The following is a 27,186-nucleotide window of genomic DNA, read 5'->3' as shown; positions in this document are numbered from 1 at the left end:
TAAAAATCCATACACTGCATTGATCCGGAAGTTGAACGTAAAAAGCAGCTGTGTGGGGTCCGGAAGTTGATCTAGCTTTAAAATCCTCATGATTTAGCTTTAAAATTTGCAAACATCACATGCAAATGAGAATCAATTCCAGGGTCCGGAAGTTGATCTACAAGGTTGATAAAGGACCTCAGCTGTGTGGGGTCTTAAAGAAGTTCGGAAAATGGCATCTTTTTTTTGACAAAACTCCCCTGCACTTCAAACTTTGCACAGAACAATATTTGCCAACACGTAAAAAGCAGCTCTTGAGTCTTTCCAATCTCGGTAATATTAACAAGCTGAAGACAAATTAGATGATTACAATATGACCACCAACCAATGCCACCAACCAACATTTCTACTTACAAAATATGACCCAAAGCAAGGACAAACTTGATACATACAATCTTACAATCATTACATCCATTCAGCGTTTCATTCTACACTCTGTCTACAAAGCAAGGAAAGGGCATCACAGTCTAAGTCTACTGCGCTTGCCACATGGTTCAGGCTGCAACTCCTTTTGGTAGATCCCTTCTGGAATTTGTTGATTAGAAACTGTGATAGCTGCATTGTCTAAAACGACACCTTGCTTTTGTATATACTCCCATTTGTCTTGAAAGAGGTAAAAGAAAGCAATGAAAAGGACCTCTGCTGTAAAAAGTATAGTCCAAAGGGTCGTACTTCTTGATGTTTTGTTACTGTAAGCTTTTAAGCCTGTGTAGATGTTGATGATCCCACAGAGAGAAATCATTGTTCCAAGCATCCAATGCACAAAGTACCACAAACTCCTCTCTCTCTTCCTCCTGCAGAAGGAAGGAAAATGTAGATTACATATAGATATGGCAGTGCCAATAAAATGATGCAATGAATTAAATTTGGCATTAATTGAGAATCAACAATAGTTGGTAAGAAACTACTTAGACTGTGAGAAAATTGTACCAATTACCTTTTAGGCCTGAAAAATCCGATCAAGGCTTGCAGCCAAATGGCACCAAATGGCACCATAAAGTAACCGTCCTAATCTTTGGTGGCTGTTAGTGAAGGAATTCTCAAGTTTTTTGAATGATAAGACAGCTCCAACTGTGGCAAGAAGTGCTGACAGTATCTGTTAAAATTGAATTTAGCACATAGAGAGACATAAAATTGAATTTAGCACATAGTTCTTAAAAACCTCGCCCCTGTAGTTATCTATAGCCCCATGAAAGGTGACTAAATCATTTGATCTAGCAAACTTAGGGGAATGGAATATTATATATATATAATATATATATGTGATAGCAGCAGTTTGCTAGTTCCTGTAGAAATGATTATAATTTTTTTCAACTTGTGATTACCATTTTGATACAGAAAGCCTAGGGGGTATCCTACTAATGAAGTCGAGGAAAAAAATATATATGATTACATAATCACTACCTTCTTTTGCTAATTGTTAGGAATTTTGTAAAACTAATTGAACTTAACTGTTTCCAAACGGTGGGCTACAAAATTATTTTCTTCCAAAATAATTGTGGACCCCATTAAGGTTCAATTAACTTTCATGATGCAGTTGTAGAAAAAGATCAAATCTTTAATGATTACATATTCTAGCTCTGAGTTTTCATTCGTTGGCCATGTTTAAAAAATAGGAGGATATGCATGGATGCAAATACATTCTTCAACTTCTCGACGATGGACCTCATGTATGCATAGTATGCAGAGAGTGAAGAGCATACCTGCACAAAAACATGGAGATAGAAAAAAACTTTGAGCCTTTTGGACCGTGGTTCCTCTCTTCTAGACATTCTGATAGCAAGTATCGCAAGAGGCATTAAGAACCCAAGTGAAACCCATAGGAGAAACCCATGAATTGCAACATCAGTAGTCATCTTAGGACTCAGCTGCAATAGGGGACTAAATAACTGTTACCTCTGGTACTTCTTTAAAAGCTCATAGAAAAACTAATGCAAGAATAAAATCGGAAAGTTAGTTTGCTAATGGTGAATATAATCTTCCTTGGCACTTCTCCAGAAGATGAAGAGGAAGAAGATAGAAGAGGAAAAAACCCAAGTGAAGAAGAACTGGGTTACCTTGTGAAAGTCGTGTCTAATGCTCTTGTGACTGACGGACTGATTCACTTCTTGGTGGAATGAACAGCCAACTAATGGTAGAAGAATAACACAGTATGTAGAGATGGTGAAAGGTGCTAGCTTCTGAAAAACCTGCATTTTTTAATCTCCAGGGAAAGCAAGAATACAATCACAAAAAAAATGCTCATAGTTTTTAGATCAAGCAACACGAGATGTATAATCGAGTAGAAATCACACCCAATGGCTTTACAAGGCAAGCCATTTGAGCAGTGCAAAAGAAAGTTGCCACATAATGAACTGAATGGCTAATAGAAAAAAAATTAATCCAACAATATCAATCTTTATCCTTCACTTGCATTAGGACATAAGAAGGAACAAATGGGAAATACTTAACGGCAGTGCACCTCAGATTTGGAGAGTACTGCTGAAGTATAATCGAGACAAGATCTACTGCTTCTTGGGGCATGCGCTTGTGGAATATCTGTGTTCAAAAGAAGACTTTCAGTTGAATCTATGAGTATCATGCAAAAAATTAGCAGAGATCGTGGAACAGAGGCCAAGGATTCACCTTATGCCAGGGGTGGGCCTTGATTTGTGGGAATTTAAACTCTGTATAGTTTGGGTTCATACATTTGATTTCCTCACGAGTTGGTGTACCAAGCACCTAATTCAAGAACTGGATATTTAATCATGTTAAATTTAGAGTTAAATGATCACAACTTGAGTTCATCTACTCATAAAAATGCACCTTTCTTGAATTAGGTGTGGCAAGCACCTAATTCAAGAAAAGAATATTTGATCATGTTTAATTTAAAAAAGCTGAGTTCATCCACTGATAAAAATGCACCTTTCTATACTTACTTATAAAAAAAAAAAAAAATGCACCTTTCTATTGCACAGAAGGCTGAGGATATCAGTCCCTTAATAATCTCAACTAGCTGGTCAACTCCACTTTCACCAAGAAAGAGAGGCTATAAAAAAGAAAAGGAAAACAGTTTACAATCAGTCCCTGATATACATTTAGTGAGACCAAAAGGAAAAAAAGAAGTCACAGGTAGATATTAATATTTTTTTTTCTTTTGTAGAGAACCTGTCCGAGCAGCAGTTCAGCAAGAAAATATGACCCAATACCTCCTCAATGCCACCAACAAAATATGACCCAAGACCTCCTCAATGCCACCAACATTTCTACTTACAAATTACTGCATATCATTTGAATAACTAGTTAAAAGAACAATCCATAATATGTAACAATCATATGGCACAAAAATAACATACAGTCACCTTGGGTATGCCGTCAAATCTTGCAAACATTTCATTTGAACTTGGTAGCACCGGTTGTGATCCATCACAATCCAGGGACGTCCAGTCGTGCGCCATCGAATCCAAAAAAATCTGTTACCATTAATAGACTAAATATTAATGTTATCTAAATATTACAATTAAATTGTGTAAAGTTTAGAAATATTACACTTTCTTGGCTACCAATTACTGTTTCTCGGTGTTGGATTCCACTAGTGTCAATTATTGAGCTGTCTATAACAGGCTGTTTATAAATAACAAAATTCTTAGTAAATAGTAAAGTCAGGACAAGTGGACATCTCAACTGAGTCGAAATTATGGTTTGGCTTATAAATAGATCTATTTTTGATACCTGCACTTGTCCAGGATTGATGAAACCCACTTCTGATGGCCCAAATAAATTCCTACGCGTGCCCATGGCTGGTGTATCCCCGAGATTGGAACTCTCATGTCGCTAATAATAACGTAACAAAACTCAAATACTTTTTTTTCAATACGGCCATTTTAAAGGTAACACACATTCACACGTGATTGGAATTACCTGTTTGCGTTTTCCTCTTACTTGGGCTTTTTTCTGCTTGGCTTTAACCTTTCGCATATCTATCTCCATCCTGGATGCTCTCCTCAGAGATGGGGGTCTTCCTTTCCCTCTGACAACAAGTGGACTCTTGACTTGTTGTGAATCAGCAATTGCATTTGTGTCCACTGTCATAAAACCAGCATTCGAATCTGTATTGGGCAAAGATTTGTTAAATATGACATCATTAAATAATAGAAATTAAGTACTTAGAAAGAATTCAACCAGATTAATAGACAATTCGAAATCGTCGCCTTCAAACCTATTTGTGTCAAAGATCTGTTGCGTGTTTGCTCGCGATAACATTCAGTCATATCATGTATCCTCTTCTTTGCATCTTCGAATTGCTCATTAGAATCCGCCGCATATGTAATCATCCCATAACACATATTCAACAGAATTGAATATCTATTACCATTTGGCCTCTGATCCCCCGCATCATAGGTAGTGCGGATTAACGTGTATCTCCTCTTGATGTCCTTTCTCCATCGGTCTAGAATGTACTGGTGTGGCAATGATTTTATACCGTTAGATTTGAATACGGCCAAAATATGCCTACACAGAATCCCCCTCATCTGAAATAACCCACATGAACACTTGACATTGCAGTCTTCTTCATTAAAATCCACTGAATATGTAACCATTTTAGTGAACTCCTCAATACGAACTTCATCTTCTACCAAATAATTCTTATTTAAACCATCTGATGTAAGTAGAGATAGATCCAAATCGAGCATACCTATTACTTGCTGCTGAACTTCCCTGAATTTTGCGTTTGTGTACAACTCTTGGAATTTCTTTTCAATTGGAGATTTAGAAATGCAGGGAATGACCTGGCTAAATGACTGGAATTCTGCATGATTTTCATTCTCAATTTTCTTCTTCAGCGCGCTGTCAAACTGGTCGACAAATTCCTTCAAGTTTGTCTTTGCATGAACATAACCGTCAAAAAAAGCATTCATACTCTCGCTGCGCTGGGTTGTACTCATTCCAGCCCAAAAATGCTCTTTCAGGAAAACTGGTACCCAATTCTCACGCTCCACATATAAACTGTTCAACCATGCATTGTCATTTAAGTCGTATGTATTAATAAACTCGGCCCAACATTTCTCAAAATCCTCAATGGTTTGTGTGTCGTACACACATTTCATCAGTTGAGTTTTCAGCCCACTTCTATATGCAGCATATGACCCAAGCTTCTCAGGGACTTTCTTCAGTATATGCCATAGGCATAACCTATGTCGAGTTTCTGGAAAGACAATAGCAATTGCATTTTTCATTGCTCTGTCTTGATCAGTAATAATAGCCTTTGGAGCTATACCGTCCATACACTGCAACCAGGTTTGGAATAACCATGTAAAGGTCTCCGTGTCCTCACTGGAAATCAACCCAGCTCCCAAAAGAATCGACTGGCCGTGGTGGTTTACACCAACAAATGGTGCAAATGGCATCCCATACCTATTCGTCAGGTATGTGGTGTCGAATGTAACTACATCTCCAAAATACTGGTAGGCTGCCCGACTACGTGGATCTGCCCAAAAAACATTTTTTAACCTCCCATCATCGTCTAAATCCATCAATGAAAAAAATCCATTATTCTTGTACTGCATCCTCATAAAATAATCTTGAAGTGCTCCAGCACCACCTGCGCCAAGTCGTAGGTGTCGTGCTTTGTCGATATAATTGCGACAATCTTTTTCCAAAAATGGGAGGTTCTCAAAGCCACCCGCTCCAACGACAAGAGATCCGTAACTCTTATTCAATCGGATGCCAGCTAAGTCGTTTGTGTCTAGGACTCTTTTAACGGACTCACTCACTTCTCTGTTACATCGAAAGAAGCGGGATTTCATTGGGCTGAGGCCATGATTATGTGTGTTGTGCACTGTTGTCAACCGCATCTTTCCCTCGACTCTTAAGGCATTAATTCTTGCCTTACAATCCGTTTTTCCCGTCGGACGTGGGTTGGCGAGATTGGAACTCTTAATTCGAGCCTTCCCTCCCCGTGCACAACCGAGGGTGACATATCTCACACTCTGATCCTCTGACCTTTCACTCCTTTGTGTCATCACCCCAAATCCACATTTTTTACCAAAAAGCTTGTAATAGCTGAACAAATCTTCAAACGAATTGAACTCCATCCCCGATTTTGGTTCCTCAATGATATCGTCACCATCTGACGATGGCACTACCTGTGGTGTACCGGTAGTGCCATCGTCAGTTTCCCGTTCATCTGATCTATCCAACAAAATTTCTTCATCTACTTTAGCAGAAGTACATGGCGCTTCAGTTTGTAGACAATCAGGTCTATCTTCTTGACCAACTTTTGCACTCGTTGCAGAGCTTCTAGCGATAAATGGCCTCGGAGGTCCCATCCCATATTGAAATTGAATACCAACGTTTTGCTTAAACAAAAAAATTAAAACATTTAATTTGTTTAAAAAATAATTATCTTATAACTAAAAATTAAGAAGGAAGTTGAAAAACCACCTGAATGTTGCTTGGATTATTGGTTCCATCTGGATATGGCAAGAAAGCTGGTGACCATGCAGGCACTGGTCCAAAGTAACCGTGCATGTAATGTTGATAGTTTAGTAGACCACTTTGAGGGATGTCCTAACATAAAAATAATAATAATAATAATAATTAGGATTTTAAACATTGAATAGAAATTAAGAATTTTAATTATGAAATAGCATACTGAGTTTGACGGGTTTGACGGATTTGAGCTAGATGGTGGTAGCGGAGATGGGTGTTCTTCTCCTTTTCCCATACCCTGTACAAGTTGTTCAATATCCAAAGTCAGTTTTTGATAAGTTATCAGGAAAATTACTTTAATCAACCAAGTGAAGACTAATATTGTACATACTTCTTAGAAGAAAAAAAAAAAAAAACTAATCAAAATTTGCTTAGCATCACATAAGATTTACACATGCCAGACATGATTTCATTGGGCCTAATTAATTAACGTCCATGCATACAGAGGAAATTATATATCTTTAATTCTAAACTCATGGCTTGATCTAGCATCTAATTCTAGACTCCCTACTGGTATGTTCATCTCACAATTATTTTCCCCTTATTTCTTTATATTTTGCCTCCTGTACCAATATTTTACAACCATCACTTCTACAATGTTACAAAAAAAAAAAAAAAAATTCCTTGGTGCAGATGATTGAAAGTCTCCTTTTATATGAATGCACGTAAATGCACACAAAAATTCCTTGGGCCTTTGTTCTCATAATAATTAAACCACAATATTTAACAAGGAAATTAATTTTCCAGCTAACAAATTTTCACATATCTAACTCTATGCAATGCAAAAATATTGTATTAAACAATATCAAATCTAAATCACAACATGAAAAAAAAAAACTAACTAAATCACTATATGTTGTGGAAGAAAAAAACCAAGCTGTGGAAGAAAAAACAGCTAAATCACAAGCAACGGAAGAAAAAAATGAAACTGTGAAAAAAAAAACACAGCTAAATAAATCACAACAGCAATGAAAAAAAAAAAACAACTAAATCACAACATGAATTGGATGAAAAAAACCAAAGCTGTGGAAGAAAAAAATCAGCTAAATCACAACAACAATGGAAGAAAAAAAATAACTAAATCATAACATTCATTGTTTATCAGCAAACCAAAACATTTAATTAATCAAAATGCAAACTGAAAATTTCAGATTCACAGATCAAGATGACCCACGGTCCGACGGTTTGGGGACGAAGATGACCCACGAAACCGACCCACGAAGCTGACCCACGAAGCTGACCCACGAACCGACCCACGAAGCTGGCCCAGTTATCTGACCCGGGATGATGGCCCAAACGAAGCCCACCAAGTTAGCCCAAACGACGCTCCGACTTGACCCAGCCCAACGCAGACCGGCCAGTTATTTGGGCACCCAACAACGTTCGATCCAGGCTGCGTCGATTTCAACTGCAGATGAAAACGAGGAAGAAGGCCGAAGCAGGATCTATCTTCTGGTCTCACACGGCTCACGGACGAACACGAAGCAGATCAAGATGACCCACGGTCCGACGGTTTGGGGACGAAGATGACCCACGAAGCTGACCCACGAAACCGACCCACGAAGCTGACCCACGAACCGACCCACGAAGCTGGCCCAATTATCTGACCCGGGATGATGGCCCAAACGAAGCCCACCAAGTTAGCCCAAACGGCGCTCCGACTTGACCCAGCCCAACGCAGACCGGCCAGTTATTTGGGCACCCAACAACGTTCGATCCAGGCTGCGTCGATTTCAACTGCAGATGAAAACGAGGAAGAAGGCCGAAGCAGGATCTATCTTCTGGTCTCGCACGGCTCACGGACGAACACGAAGCAAGCGGGAAAATGATTTCTAATCCCTTTCCGCTTTTCATTTTCGTTTCGCCCCTTTTTTTTTTTTTTTTTTTTTAAATCAGCTGACGTGGCGTTATGCCACGTCAGCCGACTGCACGCCGACTGTATGGCGCGACTGTGCATAGAAGTATTGTTTTTCAAAAGAAATATGTTTTATGACTTTTCTTGGAACGACAAAAAGGAAAGTTGTCTTGATGCTCATGGTCCTTCTAATTCTGAACATGCTCACAAGGCCACTCACTATGCCACCTTTCATGGCAACCAAAACATTGTGTGATATAAAGAAATAAAATCTTCATACAGCAAGATTTATTATATTGAAAATAATATGTATATATCTCAATGCCATAAATACCAAGTTAATAAAAATAGTTGGGATTTACGTCCTAAATTATTGTAAGAGTTGTTCTAGAACATCCTCATACGAAAGACAAATGTCATCAGATTGAAAAGTCATTAACGAAATATTCTAACGATTTTTAAAAATTGATATGTTTGATGCTAATTATAAAGAAATTTAGAACAAATTATGTGCTAATTATAGATAAAATCTAAGTAATCCCTTAAATAAAGAGTATATTAAGTTAAAATCTCAAATCACGTAGGCTAAAAAAAAAGAAATTAGACAATAAAGCACTCTTCACGCCCCAAAAGTTGGAAGGTTTTGTTGGATGGATTGACCAAAAATCCCAAATTTATCTTCTTGTTGACAAGAAAACATAGATGGGAACATGTGGCATTGCCTCTTGGCCTATAAATTCGATTGGCTTTTTTACATTCTTAACACCATTTACAAAGTCATGAAGTTCTCTCAAACTCAAGTTTGGGGAGTTCTTCTTCTTCTTTCATTTCTCTTCAGTTCATTTCAGCCTCTTTTCTCACACCCCACCATTCATGACACTAATTCTCTGCACCACCACGGTCTCAACCGGAAGATGCTTTCACTTTCGCCTGAAGTGAAATCGTTCAACTTCTACTCTCCGCCACCACCTAGTACTGTTGCTGCAAATATGATATCTTCCCCGTCGAAGCCATTCTACTTCTACTCTCCGCCGCCACCTGGTACTCCTTCAAATAGACGATCTTCCCCGCCGAAGCCATTCTACTTCTACTCACCCCCACCTCCTAATCAGCCATAGGCATAGGCGGCTTTGGAAGAAGTCATATATGATGATGACCACCCGCCTTCTCCAAGGCGTTTGGCTTCATATCAAAATGTATGGCAGGGCAATAAGACATGAAAATCAGCAATAAATGATGTAATTTTGAAAGTGAGTAAAAAAATCTTTTTGTTTTCCTGATTCTCCTTCTTCTTCTTGTACTGCATTCATGCATCTCATGTTTTCAAATTAGGTTAATTAAAGGCCATCTAATCCTTGTGTGATGTTGTAGGATATAGTTTGCATGTTTATCGTACGTAAAACGGCATGTCATTTAACTTGGAAACAAAACCAGCACTACAATTTACATCATTTCTTGTTTCGCCCCCATTTAGACGTACGACAGGTATCATACCTTGAAAATTGCATGCCCTTCTTTCTCCAGACAGCTAGCCTGCCATGAGTGATCTTTGGTTGAAACGACAGACCAAAATTATGTATAATAAGGCAAAACTGCCAACAAAATGGGTATTGAGTGTGACACAAACCTTATACCATAATAAATAACGCTATTAATTCGACAACTCGTTTAGAATTGATTTGGTTATACTCAAATCTTATATATAATAAATAAGCCGATTCGACAACTAGATCAGAATCGACTCGATTAGATTTGAGCATGATTGTATAATCTCGAATAACTTTATAACGAGAATAATTTAATTATTTCAAAAGAAAAGTGAAAATTATGTTCTTAACAGCACCCGTGTTACTCTAATTAGAATATTTTTAAAACTTAGGTCCACAAATTTTAAGTACAAAATCTACTGTAAATGAGCTTAATACATTATCTCACATCCTCTCTAGTCTCCCTCCAAATGGAGAAGAAGCCAACATATATGCCTCTTCTTGTTAAGGTAGTGTCTTCCCTTTAGTGCTTGACCTCCCTTTTTGTCACTTCTCCACATTTTTAGCTGCTGCCCTTCATTTGGTTATGGGCTTCTATTACTCAATATGGGCTTACAATCCTGGCCGCATGACAAATTTAACGGTTGTCCACGACTCCCTAGTCAATGGTTGTCTCTGAGATTGGGCCACTAGAATCAATTTTGTTTTTGCTGGAGGAACATTCATTAATTTCAATTTGGGCCCCAAGATACAGCTAGAAGCCCAACAAGCTGAATACAGATTATGCGCATTGGACAGGAAACATGGGAGCAGAAATCTTAGAGCATTGGTAGTGGTTTATGTATCTTTATATGCAAAATCATCATTTTTGAAGAATGATTTTACATATGAAAAAAAACTCCCACATTGGTTTATGCATCTTTGAATCAAATAATAATAAAATATTATTATTTTTTATTTGTTTCCTAAAATTATTTTTTTATATATATTTTACAATTAACATCCACTTTGTATTATCAACTTAATACAAATTTTATGTATCAAAATCATCTTAATATAAATTCTACAAAGTTGATTTTAAGGGTAGGAGAGAGAAAAAAATAATAAACTAATGTTTGAAGAATGAATAGTGCTTCTTCAAATTTGAAGAAGTACTATTTATAGCTATGCAAAAATTTAAAGATGCATAAGCCAATGTAGATGAATTTAAAGACATATTCTTTAAATTTGAAGATGAAGATGAAGATAGAGAAGCCACTGCCAATGCTCTTATGGATGTTGTACAAATATTATATATCTCATTATTTAAAGGGTATTACTACTATGCAGCCCAATGGCTAGGTCTTTTAATATTTTTAAAAAATAAAAAATACACAAATATGCTAATAGGCACTTCTTTAACTATTAAGTAAAAAAAAAATAATAATAAATGAGCGGTTGAAATGAAGAGATAAAATCACGAGATATACTATCATTTTCCTAGTTTAAAAGGGTGATTTCTAAGGACATTTATATTGCATGTTGTATTCTCAAGCTACAGCATTTTAGGTTACAAAAAAGGTTTTCTAGTTTGTGACCTCACAGCTCAAAGAGGTCCATGGGGGCAGCAGTACTACAGCTATCTCAATGACTACACATGGATTCAGTTCGCGCGACGACAGTATTATTGAGAACGACTTCAACCTAGCTCGCCATTATATATATCAGTCATGCAACGTTTCCTTCTAGCGAGATTGAGAGATCCGCTCAATCATCATAGAAATTCATGTGATTTTACCCTCTTTTTATCTTGCATCAGTCTCTCATGAATTTACACTTTCGTGAGATATATATATATATATATATATATGTATATGTATTTTTTTTTGAAGCTAAAGCATTTCTCAATAATTAATTGAATTAGAAGTCGTGTATTATGAGTAATTCTTTTGATATATATGAATGAGATCGATCCTGCTTATTGGGTTTTCATCCACTTCTCCTCTTTATAATTCCATTAATTAAGAACAAAAAAACGTCGATCAATTACTAATATTATTGAGATCATGGATACGTACTATTACGAGAAGATCAATTGGCTTAATCATTAGGATGAGGAAATTACGTGAGGATCGGAACATCCAACTGATCTGTCCCCAACATTTCTGTTGATTGAATTATTAATTGATCTTTAAACGCCTGCCTATGATTTTCATTTTCTCTTCTTTTAATTGCTAATTCCCTTTCTTCAACTTTTTCTTTTGATCAAGACATGACTGCAAAGTTGTCGTTTTTATTGGTCAAGACAACTGCCTAATTGCATGCTTTTTGTGGGTTCGTACGCATGAAGCATATTAGTAAAAAAGAGTCGTGCTATACAGAAGTCTTATACTCTGTACACCACTTAAAAATATATGATTTTATTTTTTTATATGTTCAATGTGATTATGTGTTTGGGCCTCTGTAATTGTGGGTTAGGAACAGAATGCTTTCTAGAGAAAAGTGAATGAGCATTATACATAGGATCCATTGTGCATTCAGCTTTTACTTTTCCTATTTTCAAAAGCCTTGTTGCTTATGTCTTTATCCTTTCATTGGACCCGCAACACTTTTTAAACTTGGTAGTGCTTTTCTGGTTATCCAGCGTCTGATGACACTCAAAAGTCCCACAGATCAAGGCACAGAATGCATAAATCATCCGGCTCATCACATAGGACTATGAGCAGATCACTCTCCTGTGACTCACAATCTAAGGGATCTATTTCTACTCCTCGTGGGTCCATGGTATGTGAAACAACTCCAGATCCTTCCGGTCAAGAGCATTCTCGAAATATTAGAAGAAAGCTACTGAGAAGAAATTGTATATTTCACCTTATTCCTTTTACACGTGAGAGTTGGTATTTATACCTTTACAATAGAGGAAAGTAAAGTAACTAACAGGAATTAAAGACTTAGTTACACTAACTAACTATTTACTATTACAGTAACACAGTAAAGTAAAATGAAAGCAGCAACTATTAACTACAATATCTGTGATAGTCCCCTTCAAAATGAATGGTAAATGTTGTGAACATTCATCTTGGATAACAAGGAATGAAATACAGCATATCCAAGTGGTTTGGTAAATATATCAGCAAGCTGATGGGAAGAAGAGACATGCAAAGTTCTAAGTACTCCAGCTTGTATTTTCTCCCTGATGAGATGACAATCCAATTCAATGTGTTTGGTTCTTTCGTGGAAAACAGGATTTGCTGCAATGTGGAGGGCAGCTTGATTATCACAAAAAAAGTAAAGCAGGCTGAGGATGATGTTGATGAAGATCAGAAAGTAAAGACTGCAACCATGTGATTTCACAAACAGTATAGGCCATAGACCTATATTCAGCTTCTGCAGATGACCTTGAAACTGTTGTTTGTTTCTTAGATTTCCAAGAAATAAGAGAATCACCAAGAAAGATACAAAAACCAGAAATGGATCTCCTTGTATCAGGACAACTAGCCTAATCCGAGTCAGCAAAAGCTTTGAGATGAATATGAGAAGTTGCTGAGAAAAAAATACCTTGTCCAAGAGCCATTTTAATGTATTTCAAGATCCTTAGAGCAGCTTGCATATGTGGGACTCGAGGAGAATCAAGAAATTGACTCAAATGATGTACTGAATAGGTGATGTCTGGTCTGGTATGAGTGAGGTACAGCAGTCTACCAATGAGTCTTCTATAGCTTGTTCCATCCTCAAGTAATTCACCATCAGTTTTTGAAAATTTACAGTGAGAATCCATGGGAAAATTGGCTGGTTTTGAGCCCAGTAAACCAGTTTCAGATGTTAACTCAAGGGCATATTTTCTTTGACATAAAGAAATACCCTTTTTGGATCGGGCAATCTCCATGCCTAAGAAATATTTGACAGGCCCTAAATTTTTCAACTTGAAATGTGTACTGAGGATGTAATAGACTCAACAACAGACAAATCAGTGCTAGCCAAAAGTATATCATCAACGTATACCAGTAGGGCCACAAAAGAATCATCAGTTTTCTTTGTGAACAAAGAATAATCTAATTTGGATTGAATAAATCCCAAATCCAACAAGGCTGCAATGAATTTAGAATTCCATTGTCATATCTAAAGAAAAAACTTTAGTGATTGGTGGTAATGGATCCATTAATAAAATCTGGCCTCTAACATGTGAGAATTCTTCATTTAACCCCATGAGAAACATTATAATGTGCTGACGTTGTTGATATTCCAAGAATAAACGTGCAGCACCACAACTACAATTCCGACATTCTCCACATGTACAATTGGGCATTTGATTGTAATTAGTCAATTCATCCCACAAACATTTAAATTTACGGTAGTAAACACTCACCGAAGCTTGATCTTGAGATAAAGATGAGAGTTCCTTCTGCAATTGAAAAATCCTTGGCCCGTTCCCTTGACAAAATTGATTACGCAGTTCTTCCCACATATCTCTTGCTGTTCTTGCATAAACAATCGTTTCTCAAATATCTCTTGATACCGAGTTTAAAATCCAAGACAGAACCATGCTATTACATCTATCCCATACACTGAAGAGTGGATCTGAATATGTTGGTGGATTTATCAATCCATTTACAAAACCTATCTTGTTCTTTGCCTTTAACGCCATCTCCATTGATCTGCACCAACTATGGTAATTATCTCCAGTAAGAAGCTTAGAAACTAAGACAGAACCAGGAGAATCTCCATTGTGCAAATGATACGGATTTTCTGCATTAATCGAAGCAGAGGTTTCTACATGTAGTGAAATAGATTCAGCTTCTGCACTCTTCCTGTATTAAATCTTGAACAAATAATCTTGAATCTTGCAGCGGTAGCAGTCAGAAGCGAAACCCTAAGGTATCCTCTCTGATACCATGAAACAACTCCAGATCCTTCCAGTCGAGAGCATTCTCGAAATATTAGAAGAAAGCTATTGAGAAGAAATTGTATATTTCACCTTATTCCTTTTACACGTGAGAGTTGGTATTTATACCTTTACAATAGAGGAAAGTAAAGTAACTAACATGAATTAAAGACTTAGTTACACTAACTAACTATTTACTATTACAGTAACACAGTAAAGTAAAATGAAAGCAGTAACTATTAACTACAATATCTGTGATAGTATGTGACCTTTGCTAGCTTTTATTGTTACCCTTTCGTACTCCTGTCTAGCTTTCATACGAAAAAAAGTGACAAATAAATATATTTTGTTTTTTCTTTATTTAACATATCTACTGTTAAGTTTTTTTTTTTTTTTTTTATTGAAACATCTTCTTCACAGAAGGTTGACTTGAGCAAACTGGAGATGGCTGCTTTGAGGAGATATTGGCGACACTTTAATCTTGTGAGTTCTTTAAAGGGGAGAAATTTATATTGTTCCATTACCAGCTGTAGGATACATTTTGTTTTTACTAACATATTTGATTTATAGGTGGATGCTATCCCTAATCCATCAAAAGAGCAACTGGTAGATGTTGTTCAGAGGCATTTCATGTCACGGGAGCTTGCAAATTTGTTTCCTGTTTCCTTTGATTCTTTTGGTTGAGCATTGTTTACTTAGTAGATTTTGGATACTAGATAGCATTATCCTGCTCTGACAAATGCAATGACTTTTTTCCTGTTGTGAAGCAAATGGACGAGTTGCAAGTCATTGTCGGGTTTGTCCAGGCTGCAAAGAGACTCAAGACTGTATGCAAATGAAGGGGGGGAAGAGATGGAGAGCTATGAATATGCTTTTCTATGCTAACAGATACTACTGGAACCTAAATGTCCACTTCCCTCTTTAGTGATTTCTGTAACATATTATTTATCACTGGCTTGTCTATGTCTTTCATTTCCTCTAGTAGGTTAGTATTTACTTTGTTCCAAGTTATAGAGGTTCTTACTTTTTGGTAGCTTAGTTATATATGTAGATATATGTAAAACAGCGACCGGACCTCTAAAGAAGCCCTTGTGGCTTTCTTTCTAAAGTTGGTTGAATGTATTGCTGACTCTGGGAAGTGGGTTTTTGAAATGTATATATATTTCCAACTGTTATTGCTTTGCATTTATATAGATGTCTTACCATTTGCATCCTTTGTCTCCCAAGGCTTTCTTCATGGATTGTACTTCGGAGCGGCAAATCGTTATTTCGGATTGTGTTCATGTCGTGTCAAGTCATGAATATTTGACTATATAGGTCAATTCAAAATCAACTCGTTAAGTTAAATGTGTCAAACTTTTAAATTCTAATCTAATATATTTAGATAATGGGTCGTGTCACTCATTTTGATATGTTTAATAATGAATTAGAAATAAGTCTATACAATATGACTCATTTAAACTTGTTTCATGTAAATTGGTTGAATTAACTAGGGCTGATACTCGCATGGTGCGGGGTGGGGGAAAAAATTCAATCTGCCCCGCCCCTTGCCTAGGCATCATATTGTGTTTAAAAAAAATTTTTTTGGTCTAAAAAAATCTTTTTAGACCCAAATTATAATATAATTTAAATAATAAATTAAAATTTATAAATATAAAAAAAACTTAAACTCATTAGAGTTAGATTTTGGATTGATTTGGCCTCCTAGACCAACCTTTATATAGGAGGCCAATGCAATATAATAGTCATTTTTAAGCAATGTGAGACTTAGTAGATCCAATGACTTGAATATAATTTTAAATTTTTAATAAATTGTATATATCTATATACAATATATTTATTTATATATATATAAATAAATTTTTTTTTTTCATATGTGGAGCGGGGCCGGGATGACCCCAACGGGGCAGCTGGAGTCAACCCGCCCCCCGCCCCCGCTAGGCCCTCTCTATGCTGGGCGGGGGACTCTGCCCCCGCATGGGTGGAGCGGAGTAACCCGCCCGCACATACTGAAATTATCAATATTAGAACTCAACAGTAATAAAATTGTAATTTTGAAATAAATCTAAACGGATTGATTATGGGTTAAGTGGAATGACCCGTTTAAAAATTTTGTCTTAACTGGTCAACTCATTTTGACACAAATTATTTAACATCAAACCCAAACTAGCTAATTTTATGTCGTGTTCGTATTTGGTTTACAGATTGTGTCATATATTGCCACTCCTAAATTTATAATCGATAATGTAAGACTTAAGGATGAGGATTTTCTTCAATTTTACACAATATATAGACTTTGTTGTAAATAAGGTCGGGTTTAAATTGTCTATCGGTAATATTTAGGTCTTGTTTGGTTATACAGATGAGATAATTTTTTAGGTAAGATAACTTTTACTTTGGGGCGCATGTTAGCTGCAACTTCAGAGTGATCTTCTGGTTTCAATGAAGGAAAATAATAGGCAGACAGCCAATTTGTATTGTTGGTTTGACCCCTCGTATTTTTTTTTTCCTTCACTTAAATGGTTAATGAAGTGATTATTAATAAAATTGTGTATTTTTTTCCTTAATGGTTAAAAATGTTAAAAAAAGAGTTTTTCTACTCAATCTTTTCATACATCACACTACACTTATTTTTATTTTATTTTATTTTTTATTCTTTTTAAACTAATTTAGTTATTCTATTCATCATTCTATATACCACACATTTGATAAGAGAAAAAAAAATATGACATATGATGTGAGAATGATAAATAGAATTTTTCTTCAAACAAAAGGGCATCGCTTTCGTTGCTATGTCCCTTGCTTGTCTATGACTTGTTTGAAACAAGTCTGAAATATTCGGAATTAATTGAGGTTCATTCCTTTAGCAGCAACTTTAGAAACGGCCAAGGAAAAAAAAAAAGAACTCTTGACTTTTGGTTGCTTACCAAAAAATAAATAAAAATCTCAACTTTACACAAAGGGTATCATACTTTTACTTTATACTTTATATATATATATATATATATAAATCGCTTTTACATATTTCTTGCATATTTTGGTAATGTGATTGACTATATTATTAAATTATATTTAAAAAAATAATACAACCAATCACATCAAGATTGCACAAAAAATACGTAAAAATAACTTCACATAAAATTTTTGATATATAAATATAATTCTTAATTTACCATAAAATATCATATTTTTAAAGGAAGTGTTACAATCACAAATAATCTCACAAAAATAAATCTATAAATTAATTTTATATGATAAGTTAGATATATTTTAAAATAAAAATAATTTTATAATTTTACATTTCAGATTAAATCATGTCAATTTATACGTTTTTTTCTTATAAAATGTTTTTCATCACTAAAAGATGTTAGAACGTTAGTTTGACATTTTGTGATAGGCGGCAAGTAACATATCAATTATATCTCAAAATTATTACGAGATCGATTCCTTAGACAATTGATAAAATATATTAGAAAAAAGTAATAATTTATCAAAACTAATATAAATTTAATTAATGATAGTTACAGTCATGAGTATGCAAGTACTGTATAATCATTTAAAAAAAAAGAATAAATACAAGATTTATATGAAAAAATTAATTTTTTAATAATAAATTCTATTATTTTTTAAAACGACATTTTAATACTCTATGATTATATGTAATATTACTCATATAATTTTAAGCTGCACCAGGGAAAGGATTGCTTCTGCCAAATTAAGTCCTGCAAATTCTAACACATTGATTTATAATATTTGAGTAATGCTAGATACAAGTTTAAAATAGACAAATTCCATACAAATCTTTTGTAAAATAATGGATCTCACTAATAAAGAATAATTTTTTTATACTTTTTTAAGGTAGAATCTAATTTTTTATAAAGATTTATACGGGACTTATCTATTTAAAACCTATACAACTCATTTCTCATAATATTTATTTTTTTGAAAGGGATGTAGCTTCTTGAACTGTCTTTTTCAATATATTCTGTAAAATCAATTTCACGAGATCTTTTCGCATCAAAATGGGACCCTTTTATTTATGAGAAAATATATCCTATCCACCTCAGCCATGGACTCTTCTGCACTCCCAAATGGACAAAAAAAAAAAAAAATTATTTAAGAGCTTGTTACTATAAATTAAAAAAAAATTAACATTTAATTAAGACTGCATTTATTGGGGATCAAAATTAAAGGAAAAAAAGGGTGAAAAATGAAAATGGGTCCACCATTTTGAATGGTGGATGGAGGGTTGCATGGTTTTTAAGTTTAAACCATTTAATACCAGCTGCTATCATATCTGTAAGAGTAATTTCCAGTTTATTTCAGTCCCTAGCTACTCCTACTGCATTATTAGGTAGCATTTTATTATCAGTAAAAGCAAATTCTTGTGGGGTCTACAATAATTAATAAATATCCAATATTTAAAATAATTTCCATAAATAATAATAAATATTATAAAATCGATAACTGATATTTGAAATGACGTTAGAATTTGCAAGTTTTGTATAATTTTTTTGAAAAAAAAAATAAATTTGTAATTTTTATAAAAAAATTATTATTTTTTTAATGATACACTCTGCTTTTTTTTCAAAAGAAATATGTTTTATGACTTTTCTTGGAACGACAAAAAGGAAAGTTGTCTTGATGCTCATGGTCCTTCTAATTCTGAACATGCTCACAAGGCCACTCACTATGCCACCTTTCATGGCAACCAAAACATTGTGTGATATAAAGAAATAAAATCTTCATACAGCAAGATTTATTATATTGAAAATAATATGTATATATCTCAATGCCATAAATACCAAGTTAATAAAAATAGTTGGGATTTACGTCCTAAATTATTGTAAGAGTTGTTCTAGAACATCCTCGTACGAAAGACAAATGTCATTAGATTGAAAGGTCATTAACGAAATATTCTAACGATTTTTAAAAATTGATATGTTTTATGCTAATTATAGAGAAATTTAGAACAAATTATGTGCTAATTATAGATAAAATCTAAGTAATCCCTTAAATAAAGAGTATATTAAGTTAAAATCTCAAATCACGTAGGTCAAAAAAAAGGAAATTAGACAATAAAGCACTCTTCACGCCCCAAAAGTTGGAAGGTTTTGTTGGATGGATTGACCAAAAATCCCAAATTTATCTTCTTGTTGACAAGAAAACATAGATGGGAACATGTGGCATTGCCTCTTGGCCTATAAATTCGATTGGCTTTTTTACATTCTTAACACCATCTACAAAATCATGAAGTTCTCTCAAACTCAAGTTTGGGGAGTTCTTCTTCTTCTTTCATTTCTCTTCAGTTCATTTAAGCCTCTTTTCTCACACCCCACCATTCATGACACTAATTCTCTGCACCACCACGGCCTCAACCGGAAGATGCTTTCGCTTTCGCCTGAAGTGAAATCGTTCAACTTCTACTCTCCGCCACCACCTAGTACTGTTGCTGCAAATATGATATCTTCCCCGTCGAAGCCATTCTACTTCTACTCTCCGCCGCCACCAGGTACTCCTTCAAATAGACGATCTTCCCCGCCGAAGCCATTCTACTTCTACTCACCCCCACCTCCTAATCAGCCACAGGCATAGGCGGCTTTGGAAGAAGTCATATATGATGATGACCACCCACCTTCTCCAAGGCGTTTGGCTTCATATCAAAATGTATGGCAGGGCAATAAGACATGAAAATCAGCAATAAATGATGTAATTTTGAAAGTGAGTAAAAAAACTTTTTTGTTTTCCTGATTCTCCTTCTTCTTCTTGTACTGCATTCATGCATCTCATGTTTTCAAATTAGGTTAATTAAAGGCCATCTAATCCTTGTGTGATGTTGTAGGATATAGTTTGCATGTTTATCGTACGTAAAACGACATGTCATTTAACTTGGAAACAAAACCAGCACTACAATTTACATCATTTCTTGTTTCGCCCCCATTTAGACGTACGACAGGTATCATACCTTGAAAATTGCATGCCCTTCTTTCTCCAGACAGCTAGCCTGCCATGAGTGATCTTTGGTTGAAACGACAGACCAAAATTATGTATAATAAGGCAAAACTGCCAACAAAATGGGTATTGAGTGTGACACAAACCTTATACCATAATAAATAACGCTATTAATTCGACAACTCGTTTAGAATTGATTTGGTTATACTCAAATCTTATATATAATAAATAAGCCGATTCGGAAACTAGATCAGAATCGACTCGATTAGATTTGAGCATGATTGTATAATCTCGAATAACTTTATAACGAGAATAATTTAATTATTTCAAAAGAAAAGTGAAAATTATGTTCTTAATAGCACCCGTGTTACTCTAATTAGAATATTTATAAAACTTAGGTCCACAAATTTTAAGTACAAAATCTACTATAAATGAGCTTAATACATTATCTCACATCCTCTCTAGTCTCCCTCCAAATGGAGAAGAAGCCTCCATATATGCCTCTTCTTGTTAAGGTAGTGTCTTCCCTTTAGTGCTTGACCTCCCTTTTTGTCACTTCTCCACATTTTTAGCTGCTGCCCTTCATTTGGTTATGGGCTTCTATTACTCAATATGGGCTTTTGAATGGGCTTACAATCCTGGCCGCATGACAAATTTAATTACGGTTGTCCACGACTCCCTAGTCAATGGTTGTCTCTGAGATTGGGCCACTAGAATCAATTTTGTTTTTGCTGGTGGAAACATTCATTAATTTCAATTTGGGCCCCAAGATACAGCTAGAAGCCCAACAAGCTGAATACAGATTATGTGCATTGGACAGGAAACATGGGAGCAGAAATCTTATGGATGTTGTACAAATATTAGATATCTCATTATTTAAAGGGTACTACTACTATGCAGCCCAATGGCTAGATCTTTTAATATTTTTAAAAAATAAAAAATATACAAATATATTAATAGTCACTTCCTTAACTATTAAGTAAAAAAAAAAAAAAAATACATAAGCGGTTGAAATGAAGAGATAAAATCACGAGACATACTATCATTTTCCTAGTTTAAAAGGATGATTTCTAAAGACATTTATATTGCATGTTGTATTCTAAAGCTACATCATTTTAGGTTACAAAAAAGGTTTTCTAGTTTGTGACCTCACAGCTCATAGAGGTCCATGGGGGCAGCAGTACTGTACTACAGCTATCTCAATGACTACACATGGATTCAGTTCGCGCGACGACATTATTATTGAGAACGACTTCAACCTAGCTCGCCATTATATATATCAGTGATCATGCAACGTTTCCTTCTAGCGAGATTGAGAGATCCGCTCAATCATCATAGAAATTCATGTGATTTTACCCTCTTTTTATCTTGCATCAGTCTCTCATGAATTTACACTTTCGTGAGATATACATATATATATATATATATATATTTATATTTTAAGCTAAAGCATTTCTCAATAATTAATTGAATTAGAAGTCGTGTATTATGAGTAATTCTTTTGATATATATGAATGAGATCGATCCTGCTTATTGGGTTTTCATCCACTTCTCCTCTTTATAATTCCATTAATTAAGAACAGAAAAACGTCGATCAATTAGTAATATTATTGAGATCATGGATACGTACTATTACGAGAAGATCAATTGGCTTATTAGGATGAGGAAATTACGTGAGGATCAGAACATCCAACTGATCTGTCCGCAACATTTCTGTGGATTGAATTATTAATTGATCTTTAAACACCTGCCTATAAGTTTCATTTTCTCTTCTTTAAGCTACTTCACTTTCTTCAACTTTTTCTTTTGATCAAGACATGACTGCAAAGTTGTCGTTTATATTGGTCAAGACAACTGCCTAATTGCATGCTTTTTGTGGGTACGTACGCATGAAGGATATTAGTAAAAAAGAGTCGTGTTATACTGAAGTCTCACATTTTATATACTATTTAAAAATATGTGATTTTACTTTTTTATCCTCATTAAATCATATGTTTTTAAGTGGTGTACAGGAATGTGAGACTTATGTTTAGAATTTCTCTAGTCAAAATACTCTTGCATGCCCCCTTCAAACTCTCCACCATTTTCAATCGTCCAAAAATTTCCATGCATTAATTGTCGTGACCTTGATTAGTACTACTACCTCTCCATGATTGAATCCATCCCATGCATCATGAAGTGATGATTTCTTCCAGTCAAAGATAGATTCATTTCTGATTCCACAATATATATATAATGTGGGATGCCTTTATATTCAATCAATCAGCCACTAAGAGACCTATCTTGTTAGGGTTTCTTTATCTATCATATGCTTTTTAATTAATTCCCCCCACAATTAATCACAGAACTAACCAATAATCAGACATGATCTATTTCGAGATCTTTTTTATATTCATGGAAAGATATGATCTGTGAAGAGATCAATATAATTAAGGCTACGTACAAAATTTTATAGTAGTCAATGCAGTGAGCTTTTTGTCGTGCTCTTTAATTTCTTTTCCTCATTCATGGGCAAATGGAGCTCTAGCCCCACACTGCAACATTACAATATAAGCTGAAACTAGTCGCCCATTATTTTCTCGAAAAAGCTTTGCGTTTGATGAGGGAAAGGCTAAAGACATATATATATATGTATAGATCAGCTCATGAACAAAGGATTGGCCAATTTCTGATCATGATCTCTTTATTAATCGGGCTTTTATGTAGCAATTAGTACTTTACAGCTATTTTTTTCTCCTAATTTGGAAGATGGATTTTCACCGGTTGCAACTCCTTGTTATGATCATAGTAGGACCATTATATATAGAGCTTATTTCAGTCAAAGTTTCATCTGATTTAATGGAAACATGATATATATATATATATATATATATATATATATATTTATATATTTATAGAGAAATGATACTTGCAGTCGTGCGTGTGCAAGCGTCGTGCAGTCGCTTTGAAAAAAATGAATAAATATGAGACCTACTTGAAAATAAATTAATTTTTAATAGTAGACCTCACTATTTTTCAAAATGACTGTACGATATTTACACATTTCACGACTGTATATAGCATTACTCATATATATATATTTATATATATATATATATATATATATATATATATATAGAGTAGTGATAAACATACAACACTTTGTACAACACTTTTCACAACACATGTTATAAAATAAGGGTATTTTTGTAAAGTGATGTTAGTTTTATAAGATATTTTACAAAAATATCCCTCCTTTTAAAACATTGTTGTAGAAAGTGTTGTATAAAGTATTGTGTGTTTATCATTTTTCTTCCATTTAATCCTTGGCATATGGGGTACATATCAACTCACGTTAAATGATCAAATCCAGGTATGACCACTGCATTAATGATGATCATGATCAGTACTCCATCGATCAATCGCCTGTATATATGGCTATTATCGAAGAGTAGGTGTCATGCTGACATCGTGCTCTTCAAGAAATTTGGTTGAATAGATGATACCGCTAAGGGTGCCCCTAGCTTAGCGGTGCTGGTTCAATAGTCGGCCTTGAATTACTCTCAAGTGTATTGACGTGTAGTACTAGCTATTGGGATAAAATCCAAATATAAATTCTTTTTTGACAATTAGAATTAACAGCTCAATATGATTAATTATAGTGCCTTGTGAGATTGTAGAGTAACTTATGGCTTAAACTCAACTTGAGATGGCGCTTGGACTTCTTATCGTGTAAGCCCGTACGTGATCTTGTCTGGTTCCCTGCCGATTAGGTGTGAAAACCAACCCCTTCGGTTCAGTTTTTGGGCAAAACCGACTGCCAACCGACTGGTAATTTGCGGGGGAGAAAACCGGCCGAAACTGATCGAGGGGGAGCATAAACACCGACCGAAACCGTTGCTTCCTTTCTCTGTCAGTTCACAGTCGGTTCCCGGGCCGAGCTTCCTCTGAGAGAGTAGAGAGAGAGACTGTTGCAGATGAGAGAGAGAGAGAGGATGAGATCGCTGGTAAGAATGCGAGGAAGAAGACGCGAGGAAGAAGACGAAGCTATTTTGAAACGACGCCGTTTGGTTAAAACGAAACGGCGTCGTTCTACTTAATTTTTTTTTAAATCGTTATGAATTAAACGACGCCGTTTGGTTAATACCAAACGGCATCGTATAAGTCGTGTTTAAAACACAACTAAGGCTTAAAACGATGCCGTTCCACTTAAACTTAAGTAGAACGATGTCGTTTTAAGTTCAAAATATATATATAAAAAAATAGTTTATTTAGTCGGTCGGTTCACCGGTTTTAATCTGGTTCGAACCGACATCGAACCGGCCGATATCGGTTTTCTCTATTTGCTGCTGCACGCCGACCGGTTCTCTAACAGTTTCGACCGGTTCTGAGCTCCGGCGGCTGGTCTGAGTCGGTCTAGGTCGATTTTTCGATTTTTTGTACAACCCTACTGTCGATAGGATATGATGTTAAATGCATTTGATGTATTAATTATTTATTGTTAGGGCTAAGTAGAATTAACAAAATAATTAGTTTATACTGTACGTCACTACAAGAAAACTGCTTATTTGTGACCAGTTAATTTCAACAAAATGACTATTTACAACTAAAATTAGTTGTAAATAGTCTTTTGGTTGCAATAAATATATATTCTAATTTGTTAGACTTGTTCACAAAATATACACTGACAAATTTAAAAATTAATACACTATAATTTACATAAAATATGCACTAACAAATTTAAAAATTACATAATTTTTAAATTATAGTCATATTTACAAAATGTAAATTTATAATTGAGTCTAAAAATATATTTTTAATTACTTTTAGACTTAGAAATAATTTTTAAACTAAGTAAAATATATTATTTCGAATGAAAGTTAGGCAGAGAATTTGCTCGAGACTAGCTCAACAGGTCGTTCGAGTGAACATCGGACAAAGAGGTCGCTTGAGGCGCGCTCAACACTCTGCTCAAGTGAATAATGCAGAAAAGTAAAAATTAGGGTTTCTGCTACGTAACACTATAAATATGTACTTAATGAATAATATATATATGAGGTAGCATTTCTTAATAATTAATTGAATTAGAAGTCGTGTATTATGAGTAATTCTTTTGATATTTATGAATGAGATCGATCCTGCTTATTGGGTTTTCATCCACTTCTCCTCTTTATAATTCCATTAATTAAGAACAGAAACACGTCGATCAATTAGTAATATTATTGAGATCATGGATACGTACTACTACGAGAAGATCAGTTGGCTTATTAGGATGAGGAAATTACGTGAGGATCAGAACATCCAACTGATCTGTCCGCAACATTTATGTGGATTGAATTATTAATTGATCTTTAAACGCCTGCCTATAAGTTTCATTTTCTCTTCTTTTAACTGCTAATTTGTAACACCCGGATCGAAATTGGTATGGTTGGTTTATTATTATATATATTTATATATTTTCTTTTTTTGTTTTGTGTTTTCAACCACCCACGTTTTCATACGTTAACTTCAGTTCATGCACGTCTCATTTTTGTTTTCACTGCAACCGTCCCCTATATATGAGAGTGTTTGATGAAAACCACCACACTTGCAAAGTGGTAAGTATATTCTATTTATAACCATTTACAATATACAAATCAAATAATCATAAAGACTGATTACAAAATATATGGCAAGTAGGAGGAAATTGATACAATGAAATATTCCTAGAATTAAGCCTAGAATTAAGAGTCAAATATGCACATATGGTAAGCATATGATAAGCCGTAGACTAAGGCTGTGTATCTTCAACACCCCCCCCGCAAGCTGAGCATCGGATTTGAATGGACGTGAAGCTTGGATCGAAAGAATTCAAAAAGACAACGAGAGACACTTTTGGTGAAGATGTCAGCAACCTGTAGGTGAGACGGGACATACTGCGTGCGAAGTTTTCCAGCAACAACAAGTTCTCGAAGAAAATGGTAGTCTAACTCAACATGCTTAGCCCGCTTGTGAGAAACGGGATTGGAACTTAAAAAAATTGCACTTTTGTTGTCACATAAGAGAAGAGGCTGCTGCTGAAGTGGAACCTTGAGATCGTGAAGAAGATGTGTAAGCCAAAGAAGTTCGGCTGAAGCCATTGCAAGGGCACGATACTCAGATTCACAGCTAGAGCGTGAGACAGTCGGTTGCTTCTTGGCACTCCAAGAAACCAAATTGTTGCCAAGATAAATAGAGTAGCCTGAGGTGGAACGACGAGTATCTGGACATCCTGCCCAATCGGCATCTGAGTAAGCTACTAGAGTACTAGGAGCAGTAGACGGACGGAATGTAAGACCAAAGTGAAGTGTACCCTTGACATAGCGAAGAATACGCTTGACATGTGTTGGAGGGCGGACATTCTACTTTTATTTCTGTCCTTAAGAATAAATCCTTACATGCTTCATATGATTTATGGCATGCTCGCCTTGGACATGTGAACCATTCTATCATTTCTTTTTTAAATAAAAAAGGGCATCTTTATCTTACATCTTTATTGCCATCTCCCACTTTGTGTGGTACAT

The 27,186-nt window shown here is 35.1% G+C and overlaps 1 long non-coding RNA gene and 1 pseudogene across 1 annotated transcript; one reads left to right on the top strand and one right to left on the bottom strand.

Moving 5' to 3' along the window:
- Positions 1 to 273: 273 nt before the first annotated feature.
- Positions 274 to 2,766, bottom strand: LOC109014931 (annotated as a pseudogene).
- A 9,678-nt stretch (positions 2,767 to 12,444) lies between these two features.
- On the top strand, positions 12,445 to 15,350 carry LOC109020985. Its single transcript, XR_004801785.1, has 3 exons — positions 12,445 to 12,615; positions 15,134 to 15,196; positions 15,284 to 15,350. It is a non-coding gene; the product is annotated as an uncharacterized LOC109020985 (long non-coding RNA).
- The last annotated feature ends 11,836 nt before the right edge of the window (positions 15,351 to 27,186 follow it).

Source organism: Juglans regia, chromosome 6 (assembly GCF_001411555.2).
Source record: "Juglans regia cultivar Chandler chromosome 6, Walnut 2.0, whole genome shotgun sequence".
Lineage (NCBI taxonomy): Eukaryota > Viridiplantae > Streptophyta > Magnoliopsida > Fagales > Juglandaceae > Juglans > Juglans regia.
The sequence above is the reverse complement of the archived record's forward strand: the minus strand, read 5'-3'. Positions and strand labels throughout refer to the sequence as shown.